Here is a 6114-nt window from a genome sequence, read left to right on the forward strand (position 1 = left end):
TGCTAAATGTTGACTGTATAAAAGGCACTGCATTTACAAGCTCAACAAGCAACAAATACCAAGATTTCAGAGTAACCCTTTGGATCCCTCCACCACACAAAAACATCTTTCTCCTGCTGCTTTATAACCACACCCTGCAGAATGTTACACAACTCTTCCATTTGCAGTCATGTTGAACATTATCAATATGATTGATTTATGGAAGTAGGTCATATCATGGTTTTAAATTGCGGTTGCGGCTGCGGATGCGGTTGCGGTTGCGGATGTTGCAGTTGCGGTCATTGCGCTTGTTGCGATGCGTATTGCGGCCGTTGCGGCGTGAATTTTTAAAAGGAAGTGTTTGAAATATTATATTGAAAAACACTTAATGTTATGTTTTTTCATTATATAAGAAGTAAATTGAATTTTAGACTTCTAATATATTGATTTTTGATGAAAATACTTACAAAAACATGATTAAAATTGTCCGATGGGGTTCCTAATACATCCGGAAGCGAGACTATAAAATCACACCGCAATTGCGGTCCGATGCGGTTGCGGAGACAACCGCATCCGCAATATTGCGGGTGCAATTGCGGTTGCGGACCGCAATTTAAAACCATGGGTCATATATATATATATATATATATATATATATATATATATATATATATATATATATATATATATATATATATATATATATATATATATATATATATATATATATATATATATATATATATAAATATATAAAATTAGATATTAGTAATTTTTTACTGAATAATAGCTTGTTATTGTTCTAAGTGTTTTTACATTTCATTTAACTTATAGGTATTTAACAAACATATACCATTCGCAGAAGAAAATTTATATCACATCTGTTCACATTGAATAACTTGCTTTCTTGAATGTTGTTTAATATGATTGAATGTCGTTGTAATATATATATATATATATATATATATATATATATATATATATATATATATATATATATATATATATATATATATATATATATATATATATATATATATATATATATATATATATATATATATATATATATATATAGTATCGGCCCTGTGCCTATGCAACATGAGCCACAGTACAAGGCCTCATACTTAGGATAATTATTTAATTTGGAATAATTGATGTTATGAGAATTATTTAGAAATATTGGAAATATAACTATTGTGCTCGTGTTGTGGTTAATGAAAAGGGAGGTGTTAACTTACTAAGCCCATTAACCAAAGTTATTCTATTTTTCATAAAATAGAAGGAAGTTGTGGAATAGAGAGGGTTACAACATTTGGGAGAAGAGGAAACACGTGAAAGACTTGAAGAGCTTTGGAAAGGGGAAGACGAAAATCAAACCTAAGGTAAGGGGGGATTCTTCTCGGTTAATGATTATTATGTAATCGATAGTGATGGAATGGTTAGGATTATTAGTTATGTCAGTTAGGAGTATGATGAATGAATAGAGATGTCAGGTTTTTGGTGAATTTGATGAATTTGATGAAATTGATGAATGTTTTGATGTTAGGTGACCTCTAAAATGTGTTATAATTGTAGTATAATATGTTACTTGATGATGTTTTGATGTGAGAATGATTATGGTGTGATTGGATTGGAATTGGGAGAGGAAGGATGTCAGAATCGCAGCAAAATTTTGCACAAGACGCAGAATGCGTCGACCTAAGTGTCAGTTGCGTCGACACAAACGACAAATTTGCGTCGACCTTTAGTGTCAGCGTGCGCTTACCCGAGAGTGGTAGGAGTTCTTGCGTCGACCTGAAGGGGTCCATGCGTCGACGCACATCATGCAATTTTTGAAAAATATTATGAAAGTCATAACTTTTAATCCGTTTGGGCGTTGCGAAGCTAATTATGTATTTTACATGATTAAGTGATAAAATGGGCAGTGGCCGACTTTATTTCAAAACTCGATTTAATTACTTTGACGATAATTAAACATTGTGTGCATATGACGTAATGTGTGACAATGTGATTGATGTGGTGATGGATTCAACTGTGGTTATTATTAATATTGTTATGGATGCATGGTTATTTGAATGATGTTGAAAGCATATACATACTATTTTGGTGATGTGGTGATGAGATGAATTGTTCATCGTTATTGATGATGCTTTTAAGTATGATATGTGTGTACATTCATTCATATGCCTTTGGTGATGGATCCCGGTGATGTTTGGATCAATTGGCGGACATAATTCCCATTGCGCGGAATTGGTGTCGATGGACCGTATCTCGATGATGAGTAGGTCAATTGGTGAATGGGTTTAGCTCATGATTGGTACCACATGCATTAATGTCAGTTCATTCATATGCATTATAACATGTTACGACTTGAAATGAATTGTATTGTGATTGATGATGTATTTTGGGTATGTTGATGGATGTGAATTGTGGAATGATGGTATACATGTAGGATTGAGTGTGATTGATAATTCCTTAATGATTTATTGCTTACGACTATATAATACTCGTTAATTGTGAATGAGACTCACCCTTACATGTTGTTTTTCAGATTGAAGAGTAGCGGCTTAGCTGATTCGGTGAGGATAGCTCTTAGAGTTCATCTAAGAGTCGTGTCGGTCATGCTTTGATTGTAACACTGAGGAACGTTAGTTTAGAGATGAATTACTCTATCTTGATTTTGTTGTTTTAGAATTGGTTTGGATTAAATTGCATGGATAATGAATATGCAACGTTATGAATTATAATCCACTGTGTTAAACATGAATGGTGTTTTATGTTAAAATGTTCCTCTTGTGGCATGATATTGACATTGGTGTTTTATTTAAATTAATTGTGATACCCTTGTATTTCATGTATACTCTGAATTATTATATTTATTTCCGCGGAGTTTAGAAGGGTATTACAGAAACTCCGATGCAAATGTACAACCTTGTGTGTTTGAAAACTGGTTTATGGTGCATAAGATGTGAGATGTGAGATTTATGTTTAATTTCAAACATAAAAATAGTATTCTATGCATGAGATTAATTTATATAGTACTATGTTCTATAATTTCTTGAAGAAAACTTGCGTCTTTTGATCTTTTATATATAGAGTTGAAACTCAGCAACATAAGTAATGGTATTCATTTAAAAACCAACATGAGCAAGGGTGCTTTTTTGCAAATTTTTTTAACACATTTTTAGTAATTCTCTAAGTCTTGAATATGCTTCTTTAAATTTACATTTTGGTAAAATTTACTTAAAACCAATACTTTAAATTTAAGGGCCTAATTATTTTTTAAAAGGAAATAGCATGATTTTAAACGATTTTTGTAAAAATTTCGATAAAAATGCATATCAAAGTAGGTCAGATGGATATTTTTTAAATTGTATTTAGTTCTAATTAAGGTCTATTTTTTTAAATTAGACCCGAACCTTTTGATTGATTGGGCCTACCCTATATATATATATTGTAAATATGTATAAGGATAACACTCAAAACATTAAAAAAGTGAGCAGCTGGCCAAAAACTTCAGGTTCATACTTTACAAACATCTTAATTTAACAATAAAAGATTAAAAGGCGAGTTTGTAAGTTTGGATTTGTCATCCAATATGCCATCTGATCGTACCTGATAAGAAGAATCGTCACGTGCGACTGGATCTGGCTTGATGAACAGGATGGGGGGGTACCTGCAAGGTTCTCCGATGCTAAAGTCAGCAACTATCAGAGAGAATGAGGGTTTAAGAAGTGAAGAATATATACCTGACCCTTTAGTAAAAGAGGGTATTTATAGCTCCCAGCGCTGGGCTAAGGTCTCCTAATTGGGCCAAATCCAGTTGGAGGCCCACGTGCTAGGAGACTGCCAGAACAACCTCTGCTAGGGCTGAGTCAGCAGGTGACCCGCGTTCTGGGTGAGCATGGCGTAGGATTCGGAGGTGATTGACCGAATCCTTCGTTGAAGCGTTGTGCACGTGGTCTTCACGCTTGACCATTTCGTAACGGCAAGATGGGCCAAAATGGACTGGGCCTGCTCGGCTGAGAAGGGGAGCTGGGCCTGCTCGGCCCAGTCCAGAACAGGAGCCCCCCAAGTCGTTAGTTCAGAGGGACTGACGACTTTAGCTAGGGTTCGGCCGAGCATATGTCCAAGCGAGTTTGTGGAAAACTAAGGTCCTCGTGTCATCTGGTTCCTCGACTCGCGAGGAGCGGAGTTATCGGGGAGAGACGTACGCGCCGAGGAGACGGTTGGTTCGACGGGGTACAGTGCGTCCGAGGAGGTGGACGGAGTTATTGTTGGCTTTGGACTGAAACGTTTCGACCCGTTCAGTTGCGCCTTGGTTGACAGGTGGCGCCTGTTTGGAACGTCATCATTATTTCGCCGTCTTTTAATTCAGGCATTAATTGCGCTTTGTTGGGGTTTCCAAGGCACTTTATGGCGTCTGTTGCATCTCCCTATGCGGAGAGCCGCCTCTAGGGATAGGCAATGATTGTGCCCCCTAGGCTCCTTAGGCCATCATGGCACCCTTTGGCCTTCTGCCTATATATAAAGCGTGAGGGGGCCATTCATTTGTTACTTAGCATTTAAAACTCTCTCAAGACTCGCTCAAGGATTTCGTCTTCTCTCTTGCGCTCCTCTTCTGCCTCCCCAATTCAAGTGAGTATTTTTGACCTTTCCTTTGCTTTTTACTTGTAGATTCAGCTTGAATAGGCCGAGCGGGTGAGAAATAACGCATGTTTGTATGAACACGCCGAGCGTAGGTTAGTGTTGGCGAGGAAATTGGTTGTGTGAGTCGAGTAGGCTAGGAGAGTGATTTATGAATCACCCGAGGAACGTATGTGTGAGATGAGCAGGTTAGGATAGTGGCTTGAAGAGGACATTGACTCTTACGTGAGTTTCTTGTAGCCTATTTAGGATCGTTGTTGAACTCTGGTCGGCCGTTTACTCGTCGTCCTCTTTCCTCGCCCTTTCACTTGGCTTGCGGTGGAAGGGTGGATTTGACCCGTCGAATTCACTGTTTCCTCTGCTTTTCAGGTAAATGGCCGACGACGCCAAGTACGATGATGTCCTCGACATATCTGACGAGGAGGAAGCGATGGGTCAACCTCAAGAGGAGCGAATCCCCGTCGAGGAGACCACTCCGAAGAAACTCGAGGATTGGGTGGCTGTGGCGCCCAGGAGTATCGCTTCGCGTTTTACGACGCACCCCAAGGAGGCTTTTAATGTGGTCGAAGAACTTGAATCGGACGCGGAGCCTTCCTGGGGGGGCCTTTGCGCCGAAGCCACATCAGAGGATCTGTTCGGCTTTCCCAGGTCCTCGTTTCGCCATGTATGAGTTCGTGTTCAAGGAGGTCGGCTTGAGGCTTCCCTTTACTCACCTACAACGGAGTGTTTTTAGATGGTTGCAGCTGTGCCCGTCTCAGCTTCATCCTAACGCTTTCGCCTTCTTAAGGGCCTTTGAGATTGTGTGTGATTTTTTGGAGGTGGAGGCCACCCTTCCCCTTTACTTTAGAGTTTTCCATCTTCAGAGGCTTCGTGATCCGGATGGTAAATTTAGCTGGGTTTCTTTCAAGCAGCCGAAGAAGTTGTTCGCCATCTATCAGGACTCTGTCAAACACTTCAAGAGTCGCTACTTTGTGGTTAAGCCTTACACCTCCGCTGCCGAGGACCATCTGTTCGAGATCACTGAATATGTCAGGGATGGGGTAAAGGTGGTAGGACCTTCTGCTCGGTTTCCCTTGGAATGGGAGTATAAGCATTTCCAGAAGGGGACAAATGCTTATATTTTTAGGGATGAGGATTTAAACGAGCGAGATTTGACGGGCTACAAGAGACTCGTCTCCTTTGTCGACGGATTCAGGCCGGCGACGTGCACGCTGCCTAACGGGGATATTCTGCTTGGGGATGACGGGGAGCCTCAGATTGAGACTCGTTATATCAATGTCAAGGCTATCCTTGAGTGCGAGAGTGTCGGGGACGCCATGATTTTGCTCAGTGAGACATTTCTTGATTGCTTAATTTGTGCTCACTTTGGTTGTTAACCCTTACTTCTTTCTTGTAGGGCAAATGGCTGATTTGCACGATAAAGTTGTGAAGATGAGGGCGAAGAACAAGGCGGCCGCCAAAGTGGCCGTGAAGAGGACTCGCGTC

Source organism: Vicia villosa, unplaced genomic scaffold (assembly GCF_029867415.1).
Source record: "Vicia villosa cultivar HV-30 ecotype Madison, WI unplaced genomic scaffold, Vvil1.0 ctg.002530F_1_1, whole genome shotgun sequence".
Taxonomy (NCBI): domain Eukaryota; kingdom Viridiplantae; phylum Streptophyta; class Magnoliopsida; order Fabales; family Fabaceae; genus Vicia; species Vicia villosa.